The sequence below is a fragment of the Dermacentor variabilis genome, chromosome 9 (assembly GCF_050947875.1).
Source record: "Dermacentor variabilis isolate Ectoservices chromosome 9, ASM5094787v1, whole genome shotgun sequence".
NCBI classification, from domain to species: Eukaryota; Metazoa; Arthropoda; class Arachnida; order Ixodida; family Ixodidae; genus Dermacentor; species Dermacentor variabilis.
This window is the reverse complement of record NC_134576.1, coordinates 101,740,850-101,756,499: the sequence shown is the minus strand read 5'-3', so window position 1 is coordinate 101,756,499 and position 15,650 is coordinate 101,740,850. Positions and strand designations below refer to the sequence as shown.

Below are 15,650 nucleotides of genomic sequence, written 5' to 3'. Positions count from 1 at the left end.
GAACTGCTTGTGGTCCGTAGACAAATACAAAGGCACCTGTTACAAGGAAAACATCATGGTTCTAGCGTACAAGATAAAACTGGTTCCTGACTAGAGTGCCGAAAATACCAAATGACAGCGTACAAGCAAAAATAACACGTCATGTAGGCTTCCGCCATAAAAGTGAAAACATAATTTGCATTGCCCCTTTTATTCCGGCACTTCTTCTAAATCATTTCTCTTTGTTTCACTTCTGACAATTTCACTTCTGACAAAAAAAGTAGCCACATATTAGCAGTCGGTTGTTGTGAAATATCTGGTTAGTTTCGAATAATCGAACGAATATTCGAATACGAACACGAATATTCGATTCGTATTCGGAATTTCGAATGTTGGCCCGCCGTTTTAGGACAAGGATCATGAGAAAGCGGTTACTTTATCCACATACATTGAAATGAGCGCTGCCTTCAACATCCAACCGGGATGTTCGGATAAACGAAGAGAGAGAGGGGGGGGGGAGGGTCGTTATCGTAACATATCAACCAGTCGCTATTAAAAACTGATTGAAAACCACTTACGTCGCTGATTGGTCTTTAGTTCTGACAAGGCTAGTCCAAATGGAAGAAGTGAAGATGGGACGCTCTTGCAGTGCGTAGAGCAGATAACCGATGGCCTATTATACTACGAGCATATATATATATATATATATATATATATATATATAAAAGAACGGGTGCTCGGGGAACGGAAGCGCATTCGAGCACAGTAGAGGATGACGTGGTATTTGTGATGGGATTAGGAAATTCGCAGAAAGTTTAGGTAGGGTTGTTTTTTTTTTCGGTGTACGCGGGACAAACCTAACGCAGCGATTTTGGAAATCCACAGAGATAAAAGTACAACCGATCGATCAGACAATCGTCCGGTTTGCAACCTTATACGCGGCGAGAAAGATTTTAAAAGAAACGCAGGGGTCTGCCAATATTCGAAACGCTCAAATAGCGAATTCGATTCGACGACCGAATGAAATAGTCACTAGTTGTAAATAATAATAATAATAATAATAATAATAATAATAATAATAATAATAATAATAATAATAATAATAATAATAATAATAATAATAATTTTTTATTTCCATCGGGATGGTGATGGAGGAGGTTGTGGGTAAAAGTTGCTCGTAAACGGCAGCTTGACAAAGGCCCACAGCCCCCCTCTGCAGGGCAACAACAGCAAAGCAGGGAAAGACACGCACAAGTATACATATAATCTCTTCGCAATTTAGCAGAGCCAAACATAACGGGATAATTTCATAAATGAAATAAAAATAGAAACAAAAAAAAGATAGAACTACAATCAATACAATAAGTACTGAGGGTATAAAGCTGTACAATAAACACATGATTAAGTATACTCATTACAGGAATACAGGTGGAGTTTTTAAGAATATGCGCAATGAAGCTGTCGTAATTCACGTTTAGATATTTTAAGTAGGTCAGTCCCGGATTTTTTACCGTTGTTTAATAGAGTTGGAAGTGTGAAGGATAATTTTTCTCTTGTGTAATTGGTTCTAGGACTTGGTACAATCCACTCCTAAAACACAGTAAAACACAGTGTTTTTTTTCAGTAATGACAACTCATGCAGAGATTCAAGATGATATTTTAGTTCGCGCTGGAATGCAAGTGCTAGCTTATAATTGTAAAGATTGAATACTCGTATTATGTATGCTTTGGAGAAAAGACCTTGCGAGTGACTGTTGTATGGTAGATTAAAAAGTATTTTGATAAGCTTTTTTTTAAGTATAAAGATCTTTTGCAAATTTGTATACATGGTCGTGCCCTAGACCAAGAAACAGTAATTAAGATGAAAGTAAAACAGGGAATTATAAAGCAGGATCTTTACTTGATACGGGAGATATGATCTGTAATGGGAAATAATGCCGGCTACTCGAGCTAACTTAGTTGGAAGAGCATCAATGTGACCATCCCATAGCGTGCTCTGAGTAAATGAAACACCCAGAATTTAATATTATTTGTGATTGCTATTGGTGCGCCACCATAACTTAAGCGTACATGAAAATTTAGCTGCCTCGATTTAGGTCTAAATATTACAGTTTTCGTCTTATTAACATTTATGTTTAGGTGGTTTACTATTGACCATGTTTTAAGCTTGGTAAGGAGAGAATTCGCGTCGTTGTGTAAGATATGGCAATCTGGAGCAGATAGAAATATACTAGCGTCGTCGGCATACAAAACATATTTAGGTTTAGTAGAGAGGTTAGTGAGATCATTGATGTAAATGTTAAAAAGAAGCGGACCAAGAATGCTGCCCTGAGGAACACCTTTAACTATGGATTTTAAATCAGAACGATACGTTTCGATTTGAACGAACTGCTGTATAGAAAAATGAGATATCATTTGATAAGTTCAAGAAAATGCCCTCGGAGTCCATAAAATACGAATACGAATATTTTACGAATATTCTTTTTTCCTCCAATATTTTGAATAGCTGACTCTGCGCAATCAGGCGTAAACTGTAGCAAAAGTGCGTTGATATTTCATCCTGGCTGCCACAGCATACACAAAACACAAGGTCATGGTAGACCCTCAGTCATTCAGGAAGCTAGACTTTCGCGGCTAAACCCCTATCACTAGCACTCACCAACGAGTCCTTAATTTACGAATACGCTTCTTATTAGCATCTAGTGCTTTATTTGCGCTTTTGCTGAGCGACACTTTGTATCTTGCACTATAATGACATCAACTTGCTAAGGTTGTGTATATTCTATAATATGAGGATTGCCTTATCTTTGTAGTGAAAATGGTTGCTCATTATTTTAAATCTATTCAGAAAGTATTCAACATTCGGTTCGCTTCTGGCACTATTCGATTCGGTCTCAAATTTCGCTATCCGTAAACCCCTAAAGAAATGTAAGGGGTTGAGGGCTCACGCTGGTTGCGTGCAAATGCGAAATTGCGCATGGCTACAGACAGTCACTAACCAAGATAACAATTCTTGTGCACACGGCACAACGAATCGTTAGCTTCTGCTGAGGCTGCGTCGCTTGAACGCGGTCTTTATTCCATGGGAGCCTACGTAAAGCCATAGATTCCGCCTACGTATCCACCCCTCGCTTACTTTCTCATTGATGCGAAAGCATCACATGACCCATTGAACGAAAAAGACGGCGTCTGTAGCAGCGAAGCGGCGCCTAAATTTCTATTGGCTGCGACGCCACTTCACGTGCGTTGTGCCTCGACGGAGCAGAGCGGGCGAAAGGGAGCACTTGCCAAGCCAGGCGTGACGAAAGCGGTGACGTCAAAATCCCCGCGGCCTACTCGGGAGCATCCCCGTTACATTCTATGGCAGTCGGGCAACGTAGCATGACGTCACAGATCGAAGTGCACCGGCCTTGTGCTATCTAGGAGGCGTTGGCCAAGTGTCTCAACGCGCTCGTTTGCTCGCGAGGAATTCATAACTTGAAGGATCACTCAGTGGCTTTCAATTGGACATTAATGCTTTCGCATTCGCAACTCATAAGAATTGCTTAGGTGCCATTGAATATTTCTTCTTGGTCTGCTCTCTTCTAATCTACTTATTCATGTTTGTCTGCGACCATTCGATACACAGTATAGATCCTCGCCGATACATTTATCCCGTGGTCTAGCGAGGAAAACTTAAGCAAGCAAGCGATCAATCAAGCCGAGAAAGTTTTTCGGTGTGCTAGAGACGACACTAGTGCCATATTACACAATGGATACTTTTAAATTTTATCTAAACTTTTATCTAAACACTTTGGAAATGCGGCAACGGCGCTAGATATTATATGTAATGAAATCGCTTTATTTCTCGCCCCCTTAATTTTCTGAAATGTCACGAAGCATGAGGACGATCATTTAGCAAGCTACTCCTAAAAACAGAAAGAAGGGAACAATCTAGCAGACTTATGAAACTTACCTGTAGGTTACATAGGTCTGCCTACCTACTTGCCTATTTGCCTGCTTACCTACCTGCACTACCTACTACCACTACCTATTTGCCTACGTGCTTGCAACCTACCTATTTGCATAGTAGCAAAGCGGACAGCTAAAGGTGGCACTGATTTCTAAATGCGATCACTGGGTGCTCCTTTTCAAACTGATAACCCAAGCCTGCAGAAGCTACATGGAAATCGGTGAACGTTTCAGGACCTCGCCGACTCAATTGAGGTCCATTGAAACTTCTTGCGGGCGTTAGTAATTTACCCCGGATATCTTAGGGCCGTCCTGTAGGTATGCACAGACTGTTTACTCGCTTACCATTAAGTTTCACTATGGTACGTCATCTCGTCCTTCTGCGGCGATCGTTTTGAAACATCGCCCGCCATTTACTGCTCCGGCATGCTGTCCCAAGGTTGTTAATCCTTACGGGACTGAGGTTCTCGCAGTCGTAACAGCCGACGCTGTAATAGATACAGCCAGGCGTCCTCACAACGAATACATCTACAATGAAATTACCCATAAAACGAACGACTACCGTGCACTCGTACAACGCATTTGTATACGCAGAGAATAGGTATACAGGTACAGTTAGACGTCCCAAATTACTGATTTGTTGCTTTAACACGAACGCACGTCTGAACGCATGTCGCACGCAAACGAATGAGCGTCGCCTTGCTATGAGCTAACCGGGAGTCTATAGCAGATTAGCCTTCAGAGTGAAGCCTAATTATTGGACAACTCGACCGCGCGTTGCGCACTTGCATGGTCTTTTCGCGGGCTTACGGTAATTCGCCGCTCCGACCGCCCATACCAGTAACCGCAGCCGGAAGTTGCGAGTCCGTGAAACCCATTAGCCGATGTTCTGCTTGTTTTAGTCTTGCGCCACGAACAGCCCGCGCGTAAGGGCAAACGTTATCATACCTTTAGTCATCCTTCTTTTTTTTTAGAGCGCAGCTCTTTGGCGTCCGTTCCTGGGTTTCGCGTCGTCGTCGGCGTTGTCGTCGGCCTCGTAACCAGCTCCGCCCCCCTTTCATCCCCCCAGCGCTAGCAGCGACCGACTGATACCGCTGGATGCCGCTGACGCCGCTAGAGAGTCAAGATAACGTGACTGCATAGAACACCGTCGCCGCCATGCAGAAAGAGGAGGAAAGGGTCCCCCCCCCCCCTGTTCTTGTGTGGCGGATAGGGTGCTCTTCAGTTGCCGACGCGCCGGTTATTTCACGTAGGCCCCGGCACGTCGACGAATACGTGACCACCTTCCCACGGCTAGACCTGGTTCTTAGCGCTGCGGAAGCGAGGGTATCATATTGTTTGTGTCGGCATCGGCGGCGTTGTCCCTGAAACCAACTCCGCAGCTGGGGTTGACTCACTATCGGCGTCAGCGGCATCAGTCAGTCGCTGCTATCTCTTCCCTCCTCCCTTTATCGTGTTGTCCGCTTGCTGCGCGCGCTTCTGCCCCCATCGTTTGCCGCTGGGTGTACACGCCGCCCCCCTCCCCCCTCTTCCTGCGAGTCTCCGGTTGTCAAAGCGCCGGCTCGAACTTAATTCCTTTCTTCGCTCCTCCTCCAATGCAACCCCTGTGCGGTGGCAATCAGAGAGCCAGATCGGTGGCGGTGGATCTGTATATGTGCACCGCCCGAGCCGAAATTGCCGCTGCCGTTCGCCCTGTGCGGGGGCAATCAGAGAGCCAGATCGGTGGCGGCGGATCTGTATATGTGCACCGCCCGAGCCGAAATTGCCGCTGCCGTTTGCCACTGCGAAATTATCTGCCAGTTCTTTCTGAGCCATGAGCGAGACGACCGATGGAAGTCCTCCGTCTGCTGCTGCTGCTGCTAAACGAGCTGCCAGAGCAGAGGCCCAGCGCCGTCGCCGTCAGAATCCAGAGGTGCGTGCCGCCGAAGCAGAAGCTTACCTAGTGGAGTCTTTGTTAAAGGAATACGTGTGAAAAATAAAAAAAAAATTCTGTGATAGCGCATACATGTGTTGCTCGATTTCCTTGCCTTAATCTATCGAAAAGGTGAAACAGCTTATTTGCTGCGCTCAAATTTCGCATTAGGAAGTAACGTAATCGTCGGTAATTTTTTTTAATGCTCAATTTGCAAGTTTAACCGACGAGCGATTGGCAGGTCGAGAGGCAATACGAACGAGTGCGCTCCCGTGTCCGGGGGTTCGTGTAGGTTGCCTAAGCGTGAAAAAAAGAAAGGAACAGTAAATGCAAGGCGTGGGGCGTGTTGATCGCGTCTGGCCTGCTACGCCGTCAATCTCGCGTCGGCACCAACCTACACTGCGACGCGCACATTCGAGGAGTGGTGGTATACGGGAACTTTGATCGCGTTCCAAGTGGGCGCCGCCTTCGTTTGCTCTGTATGCACGCACACAGCCAAGGCCGACCCTGTCCTCCTCGGCAGGGGGTGAAAGTGCGTAAACGCGGAACCGAACGAACGCGGCGTTATCGAATCGGCATATCAGCAGGTTCGCAGTTTCTTCTTTTCGTTTGTTTTGCGACCCTCCTTAAAGCTTTTGATTTCCGTACCACTCGTGTGTACATACTCTTCTCATCAGCGTTCTACTCTCGAAAAGCAAAATACATAGCCTTCTTCGTCTTGTCACGGAGGGCTAACAGCTATGCAGCTGTGTAGTACGTGCGACGAAGACGTGTGTGCGCCTGTCATCCATTATGTATATCTGCTACTTCGCGAACAAAAAAAAAAATACAAAGGAAGAAAAGAAAGTTTGCGTCATTTAGATTTCAACACTGCGTTGTATATACGGCTTTTTCTTCTTTTTATTATTATTATTATTATTATTATTATTATTATTATTATTATTATTATTATTATTATTATTAACAATCGTAGTCGTCATCCTACGTGAGAAACGAGAGCCTGTACTTGGCTGGCGAACAAGAAAGTGAAGGTTGAGAGACTCTATACGCGGCCGGCTGCGCCATTGCCGTGCGTGTATATACCTATACGGCTCTATGCGCGCTTTAACAGTTCCGACCTCGAATTGCTTTCGCTGCGCAACGCAGCAGGTTACGTGAAGACATTTGTACACTCGTGCGTTATAGATAAGTGTCAACACAGACGGGTGAGCAGATATAGCCTGCAGCTGCCGGCTGTGTAGCCTTCGCAGCGACCGGAACGAACGCCTTTCCGACTGACCTAACGCGCGCGGGCTTGTCCTTTCCGGCTCCGCGCCCTTCCATTTATAACTAACCCGCTATCGACGCCCCTACGGACGTGTCGGTAGTGCAAGGGCATGTTATAATGTTTCGCGAACGGCTGACCTGTGCTGTTATCGCGCCGATAAGCGACTCCCTCCCGGCCACGTAATGCGCCTGCGCGCATCTCGCGTAATGCACACCGTCGATACAGTGTGCGGGGTTCTTTCGTGAGAGCAGGGACGCCGATAGCAGCCTCGGGCTGATAGGAGATAGCTGGAAGCGATAAGCGAGACAGGCGTCGCGACGGACGCTACGAGGGGGCGCGACCGGCAATGCGGCTTCCATATGCGACTTCGCCTAGGACGCCGAGCTCTTCGAAGCAGGTGAGCTGCACGTTCGGTCCGCCTTCCGCACGCTTGGACTGCGCTTGCGTGGATAATGCGGTGACGCGTGCGTGAGTTAGTTTGGTGTAACGTGCAAGTTTGGGCTACGTTTGGTGACTAGCGCGGCAAGTGTGTTTAGAGTCGATCCAACGCTGACGCGATCGATAGTGGGTGAACGAGTGTTGCTTGACACTGGAGCCAACGTTTCGGCAAGGGAACTTCTTTTTTGTCAAGCTGCCCTGGCGAAGACGGGGCACTTTGTCGAAGACAGGACAGAATTCCGTCTTCGCCGAAGCGCTGGCTACAATGCGAAGCCTCACTTATTTTTTTGCCCTCTGTTGGTCGCTGCGTTTCCATCTTGAACCATTTCTATTGTTTGAGTGTGGATATGTTTTCTTGCAGGGCAAGTAACATGGCTTTAATTTAATCATGTCTCGTGTTCTAAATGTATTACTTGGGAGGGCGTATTCGGGATAGCTTCATTTTTGCGTGGCGCCTAGCGCTAAATTATTTATCTGGAACGACGGGCAATCCTGCGAACGCACTTGTGAACTGCGTATACAGGTGTATATGAAGCGAAGTGAAAATAAGGCTGCGCCGGTGGGAGGTGTGTCGTTCCTCTGGGCGTCTCAGCTTCCGCAGGCATATAGGCAATCGATGGGCCCCGAAATTAACATGTCCGAACGTAGTCGAGCGGGAACACGGCTCCGGTATTAATTGTAGTACGCGTTAAACCTAGAAATGTTTGCCAGTGCGCCTTCAATAGCTCTGTGGAAAGAAACTAAATACTTAATCATGCGTAACTGGGTCTCCCGCATTCCGGGACTTTTAAGCGAGCGTGTGGATCGGCTTGCGTGCGTCTTGAGAATGTCGTGCCTTCATTCGCGTACGTCTTTCTTTTGTCTTTTGCTGGTAGATTTTTTTTTTTTTTTTGCTTTTCGTTTGTCTCCACGTCCGTTGTTGAACACGCCCGGCGTACCCATTGGTGTAGACCTCAGTGGCTCACACATTGTGCTGCTGAGCACGAGGGCGTAAGTTCGATTCCCTGCAGCGACGGTGGCGCTGCTATGCGAATAACAAAAAAAAAGTGTACTTAAATTCAAACACACGTTAAAGAACCCCGTGTGTTGTCAAATTTATTCCCGAAATTTATTTACGTTTAATACAGGTTCCAAGAGAAACGAACCACAGTCAAGGACGGCAAGTAACCTCGTGGTGCGATGAAATTAGGCAATTTTTCTTGCGAGGGTGGGGTCAGCTGACACAAGGAGAGCAGAAGTGAAGGTCCCTGGGAGAGGCCTTCGTCCTGCATGCAGCAGTTGTCGAGTATCCCACCACATACGAGGGGATGCCGATAAGTATTGAGCGTCATCCAGAAGAAATTAAGCTTGGAAGCTGTACTTACGTTGTTTATACATAATCTCCCGGAAAGCCAATGCACTTGCGATATTTGTCCTGCGTTTTCTGAGTCCCTCCAAATCAAGGTATTCTGTCTGCTGGTGCAACTCCTCATTTGGAGCATTAGTTGTCTCCAGAACACTCTCACGTCATTGCCCCTATAGTTTTTCTTATATTTTTTATCGTGGGGGCAAGTGATGGGAAGATGATAGTCAGGAGCCAGGTTGCTAGAATTCGGTGGATGGGGCATCATTTAAAAGCCTAAGGAGATCAGTTTGGCCTTTGTTTCACCTGCAATGTGTGACGAGACATTGCCATGCAACAGGCTGACAACTTTAGAGAGATTTCTTGGAAGTTTTCTTTATATTTTGCCACAACTTCGTCAATAAAGCACAACAATATTCTGTATTGATGGTTAGACCCTGTTGGAGGTAGTCCACTAACAGAATTACCTTCGTATCCAAGAGAAAAAAAAGGAAAAGCTATTGCCGTTTGCTTTTGCAGTAAGCTTTGCATACAGAACTTATTTGGCATGGTGGAAGCACTGTGCTCCCATACTTAGACTGTTCCTTTGCCTCCGGATCGTAACAGTGGATCCATGTCCCATCCCCAGCCACGCAGTTTGTTCAGGAAGTCTGATTCATTTTCTTGCAAGATGTTCTAAAGGGTGTTTGAATTCCTCCGATGGCAACGGTTGTTGTGGTCGCACCGATGGTACGACCTGTTGGGAACTCGGCGCTGACGCCCGTGGTTGCACCTGGGTCGCAAGCCCCAAGGGTAGCGTTGGCCTGGCGGCCTGGGGTACAACTGGAAGCATCCGAAGGTCCCGGCAAAGCATGAGTCGACTGGTAACAACAAAACAACTTGTTTATTTTAACATCGCAAAGAGTTGGCGGTCAGGTTGACCGAAGTAGAGAGACGGGAGAGCACTTTACTCAACAGAAGAAATCGGAGCCCCTCTTTGGCGTCCGGGGGCAGCTGCTTTTATACTCTCGCAGTTGAGGGCAAGAAGGAACCCCTCAATAGACGAGCATGTGATTGTACAATGAGATAAGGTGACGCATACTGTCGTAGCGCCGCCGGTCGGGCACAAAGACTGGGAGGAGAAGGTAACTCCTACTCTCATAGCGCCTTCGGTCGGGCACAATGGCTGGGAGGAGAAGGAGACTTCTACTCTCGTAGCGCCTTCGGTCGGGCACAATGGCACATACACTCACACACGCACATGAAGACACGTGGCATCGGAACATGCCTGGACGCGCTTGGCGGGGAGCGTAGCGGCGACGCCGAACGGGCCAAAATGTCTGCCGCTTTGTTGCAGTCGCGCCGGCTAAACCGCGCGTCGTAGGCGAAACGTAACAAGGGCCGCAGATGTCTCCGCACGCTTCCTCTTTTGTTCGCGTTACTGAAACCTACTTATTTCCAACTCGTCGTGGATAATTGCAGCAAACCTCACACGAGGTATTCCCAGATGTGTAGCAATAACTCTGGCTATTATTGCGTGGTCCTCCGGGATCATGTCTTTTATGGCTTTCACATTTGCAGGCACCGGGACAGAAACAGGCCTTTCGCAGAGTTTCTCACTTTCAACACCAAAATGACGAGATTTAAAATTGGCAACCCAACGTTTAACGGTAGCATGGGAATTAAGGATCATTGTAGCCTAAAGTTTGCGACATTTCATCATGGATCTGCTTCGCATCTTTGCCTTGGAGAGACGGGAACTAAATTATGAATCTGTGTTTGTCCACACTGAAATCTTGTGAAGGTAATGATGCCGTGTTCACTTTAGGCATGGAAAGCTGAAAACAAAGGTGATTGATTCTTGCATTACCGAGTGTCGACATATTGGTCAATATACCTGGTAATTTGCATCTACCTAGCTTGTGTCTGGGAGATAAGGCTCCATACTTATCAAAGCACCCTCTCGTACGTGCGCACTGCATGACTCGCAGTTTAACTTTTTAATACTTTGTTTTTAGGGGAGGGGGTGGACCTCCCGCAGTTATTAGTACCGTGTATTTAGCAATGCAGTGTTTTTTTGGCAAATGAGCAAGAATGGACAGAAAATGTCGATTTTCCTTTCAATTTTGCTCCGTATCCTTATAGTTAAGTTATTTTACAGCTTACAAAGAAGGAGCAAAAAAGGCGGTATGTAAGATCGACAGCATGATGTGTTCTTAGAGGGACACTAAAGGCTAATATTAACCTCGAAAAACCTCGAAACGCTTGTTTCCTGCGAAGAAGAGACTTACTTTAAGAGAAAATGCGTTCTGAAGCGTCCGCGTACCTCTAGCGCAGTTCAAATCGCCCGCCCTCCGATCGAGGAGTGGTGACGTCATGGTCTCATAGTGACGTTGCGCCGTCGGTGAGTAAAACGGCGCCCGCAGACGGCGCTACGGCTTTTCTGCGCACGGAACAGAAACAAAGCCAAGGCAGAGCCGACAGCAGCGTGAAAGCAGAACTGTGGTGGCTAACGGAAGGGAAAGCGCGCGACGATAAGCTGGTTCTTTATTTTATGACGCCAACTTTGGCGCTCGTTGGAATGGACGAACCTGACAACGACACATTGGCTCGCGATGCTGGGCTCGACTTCAGCGATTTAAGCACTGATGAACGTGATCTGTTGCTGAGGGCTCGCGCTGCCGGTGTCGTTGTGTGCTACTACGACGGCAACTATATGTTATGGCAGTACATATTCGCACATTTGTAGCTTTTCCTTCGTGAAAACCAAATGCCGCACTCGCCGCCCCATCTTCGACCTGCAGTTGTTCTTGCGCTTTGTAGAATGCAGGCAAGACCGACGGAACAGCGCTACGGGAAAGCATTGCTTTGAAAGGCACTCCACATTGTAAGTCGGCGTTGAACTAGTAATCCTCTGGACGAAAGGGCAGCGAGCACACTATGCTATTTTTCTGCTCTTTGCCAACGCTTGTGGCAGAAGTACGGCACTTAACCACTTCGAACGGAGTGGTTCACTCGTTGGCACACAGTGATAAGTAACGTTGGATTCGCCGCTGCAACTGCCCTTGGCCAAGTTCCGCGGACCGTTCGCGCATCCCACGACATCACATGGACGTGACATTCTCGCTGCTTGTTCCAAATGCAAGTTTCGCGAGCCAGCAGAAACAACTGAAACTCCAAAGCGCGCGCGGCGCGGAGTCTAGTGAAAACGAAACCTTTCGACCAACCATACTACTGAAGAGTAACGTCAAGATGTTATTTTTTTCTTAGGATCGAACAGAAGTAGACAATTAGCATTTTCTTCCGTCCTATAACCTAATGAAATGATCTTTTTAATATGAGTAGTTGAGTACTAGTGACATAAATAATGATGAGGAGTGCCTTCGTCATCGGGCTAGTATTGGAATGTCGCTGGGGGGTCTCAAATCGTGTCGTGCATTTACCTCAATTTCTCGGTTACTAAAGCTCTGTTCGTGATTATATTGTTACGTGTAGAAAGACACAGACGGAAGAGGCTATTTACAGACTATGTACACTAATTTACACTGGACTGGAGCCAGAGCACTTGGCCGACATTCGCTCGCGCCAAGGGCACAGACCCACTTCATCGTCGTTCTCGCGGCGGCTCGTCTCTTGAGCATCGCTCGATGATATCGTGATACTAACCCCCTCCCCTCCCCCCCTCGGCGGCAAAAGCACCGTCACGGTGCTGTTAAATATCCAAGGTGTGTGGAGAGTTGTAGGGTTTGAGTCAGGCAACGTGGACAATGTCACTGGTTGTCACAGCAGAGGACGTAGTGGGCGTGGCTAGAACGATTTCATAGGTGACATCGGTCACATTGCGGAGCACGCGATACGGGCCTGTGTAACAGGAAAGCAGTTTTTCACATAGGCCGACTTTACGCGATGGTGACCAAAGCAACACGAGGGCGCCGGGCACAAAATGGACATCACGGTGACGGAGGTCGTAGCGTTGTTTCTGCTTGTCTTGAGATACTTGTAGACGAGGGCGCGCAAGTTGGCGAGCATGGTCAGCATGGGCGATTGCATCACGGGCATTATCGCTAGTTGAAGCTGTGGCGGACGGAAGCACAGTGTCCAGTGGTAACGTCGGTTCGCGGCCATACAAGAGGTAAAACGGCGAAAGCCAGCAGTTTCGAGACGGGAAGAGTTGTATGCAAAGGTAATGTAAGGTAGAGCCAGGTCCCAGTCACGGTGGTCGTCTGAAACGTATTTGGATAGCATGTCTGTAAGTGTGCGTGCGGTTCAAATGCTCAGTGAGGCCGTTCGTTCGGGGGTGGTAGGATGTGGCAAAATTATGCTGTATTGAGCAGGCACGCATGATGTCAATGACTTTGGCCAAAAACGTACGGCCGCGGTCTGTAAGCAATTGACGTGGAGCACCATGCATCAAATATCATCGAGCGATGATATCGTAATAATATTGACGCCTTAGACGTTCTAGAGCATTACTTTATCACTTTAACTTGACTTCAGAGTAACCTTTAGTGTCCCTTTAATCTGCAACATGCACAACGGAGGACGGCAAAAGGCAATAAAAGCTTATTCGCAACTCAGTTTCAGAATATTACCGCACGTACGAATCAATGCTACAACAATGAAAAAAAAGTAATGGAATGCATTTCCGAGCTATAAATACACGATGAGAGCGAGACAGAGAGAGAAGCAGGTGTTAGAACTTAGAAACTAACTCTTACAACGGAATAACGTCCACTTAGCTCGTGCTGCTTATATATGTAAACTTTCGGTAATTGTTGAACACTGCAGCGCAACGCGCAGGAGGCTTCTCGAACGGTATACATGTCACCCAGCGACGCTCCAATCGTGGGGAATAGAGAGGTTTAGCTTGTCCGGTATTTAGGTAAAATGCAACGGCGCGGAGGCGCAAACGTGAGCGGTCGGCATGGTGCAGCCACCTAGTGGCGCAGTGCTCAAACAGACAGAAACAGCTAATATTGTATTAACCGAACCTATTCTTCTTCGCTGCTGGTGTAAATTTTTCGGCACTGGCGTAATAGTGTTGCTGCCAAAAATTTACACCCGCAACAAAGTAAAATACACTTGGTTACTGCAATATTAGCTGTTTGTGTCTGTTTGAACACTGCGCCACCAGGTGGCTGCACCATGCAGGCCGCTCACGTTTACACCACAGAACACCTTTACACGTCCGCCCCAACGCACCGTCCGCCTGCGCTTTACCGGAATACCGGACAAGCTAAACCTCTCTAATATCTGGCAAAACCCGCGTACACGGGGCTCGACTCGCAGCGATCCGCTGTCGCGTCCCCTCCGATGACGAATGGTGGGAGGCGGGTCCATTGTTTGCCCTGTATTTTCCGAGCGCGTTTCTCGAGACAACCGCCCGCGCACGCGGCGAAACAAAGCGCGCAGCTGCGCTGCTGACCGGCCTCGTTGCACAGACGCACGTATGCTGCACGCACAAGAGAGCTCGTCGCAGCTGCAGCTGCTCGAAAGAGACGACTGCGAGGAAAAGACGTGACGCTGCATGGTAAGCGGACGGGCGAGATTCTCCGCGGTGGGTTGCTGAGGCGCACGCGCACCGTATGTGGTTCGAGGATCGAACGAAGCTTCAGCATGACGCGTCACTTTTTTGCTATACTGGCGGACAACTTTCTGTGGCAGTTGCCCTTCGGGCAGCTTTAGGGCACGTGTATGACAGGCCTTAATTTTTACAGAAGAGATCGGGAGACCGTGACCTCTTGCGGCTGCGATGCGCAAAGCCGCTAAAGTGCTGCTGCGATGCTTCAGATGTATCGTCATCTGTGGCCGCTCGTAATGAACGATGAACGCTTAATTGCGTGTGTGTCGGTGCGAAGTCTGAACTTCTCTCCTCCTTCTCATTTTCATTCCCCTTTCCCCCGATCCCCATGTGCAGGGTATCCAGTCGGGCTCAGCGTGGTTAAAGGTACCCTGAAACGATTTTGACTATTTTCTACAAACGTACTGAATCGCTAGAGTAGGTCCTTCTGATCATTAATTGACGCATCTAAGCGCTCTGCGTAAAGCGTGTAATTTATTATAAGGTTTTAAAATTGCACATCACTGCCGATCGCAGCACACTGCGCGGCGGAATTTTAAGCCGCCCCTACCCATGCGATGCAAATCACTTCAGTGGGGCGAGCTATCCGATTGGCTGACCAGGGCGCGTGATCGATAATTTTTCCAACTTTATGGTAAACAAATGATGTTCGTAATAGTTTAAATGTTAGTTAATTTGTTTTTATAAAAACAAAGTAACATAAAGGGGATGCACAAGAACAATTTTTCAGTACATTTAAGCACTTCCGGCACACAGCAAGTGTCGTCTGCTTGTGTTACAACGTGCTCCGTCTCTGACGAGAGCTCCGCCATCAGTGTTGGTCTGTCTTTTCGCGAGCGCTATGATTCGACTTCGTTGCGTTGTGGACTGCAAATGTAGCGGCCGGCAATATGTCAAGCTGCGACATCGTGTCCCTCTGCAAGCCAGTAGACGAGCGGACTGGCTGCAGCGCATCGGACTGCCGCTAGCCGATCGGCGTCAGGATTTGCGCGATTGTAGCCGTCACTTTACACCAGAAGACTGCTAACGCAATAGCGTTTATTAGGGTAAGCGCAAAGTGGACAGGGCTTGGCCGTGTCCCCTTGCGTGTCGCTTCAGGGGACGAACAGAAGCGCAAATGTGAATGGTCTGCACGGGGCAGCCGCCTGGTGGCATAGAGCTCAACCAGACACAATAGCAGTAACAAAATGTATTCTTTGCT

General features: G+C 47.7%; 1 protein-coding gene across 4 annotated transcripts in view; it reads left to right on the top strand.

Moving 5' to 3' along the window:
• Positions 1-15,650, top strand: part of LOC142557185 (calcium and integrin-binding protein 1-like) — a 65,794-nt gene that overhangs the window by 4,526 nt on the left and 45,618 nt on the right. The window contains exon 1 of one of the 4 annotated variants that reach the window (XM_075668859.1): positions 7,393-7,506. The exons of 1 other annotated variant lie outside the window; for it this stretch is intronic. The gene's annotated coding sequence lies outside the window, so the exon portion shown is untranslated. Of the gene's footprint in view, positions 1-7,392; positions 7,507-14,244; positions 14,399-14,785; positions 14,816-15,650 lie in introns of those variants that run through there. 2 more of the 4 variants (XM_075668857.1, XM_075668861.1) reach the window with 2 other exon arrangements.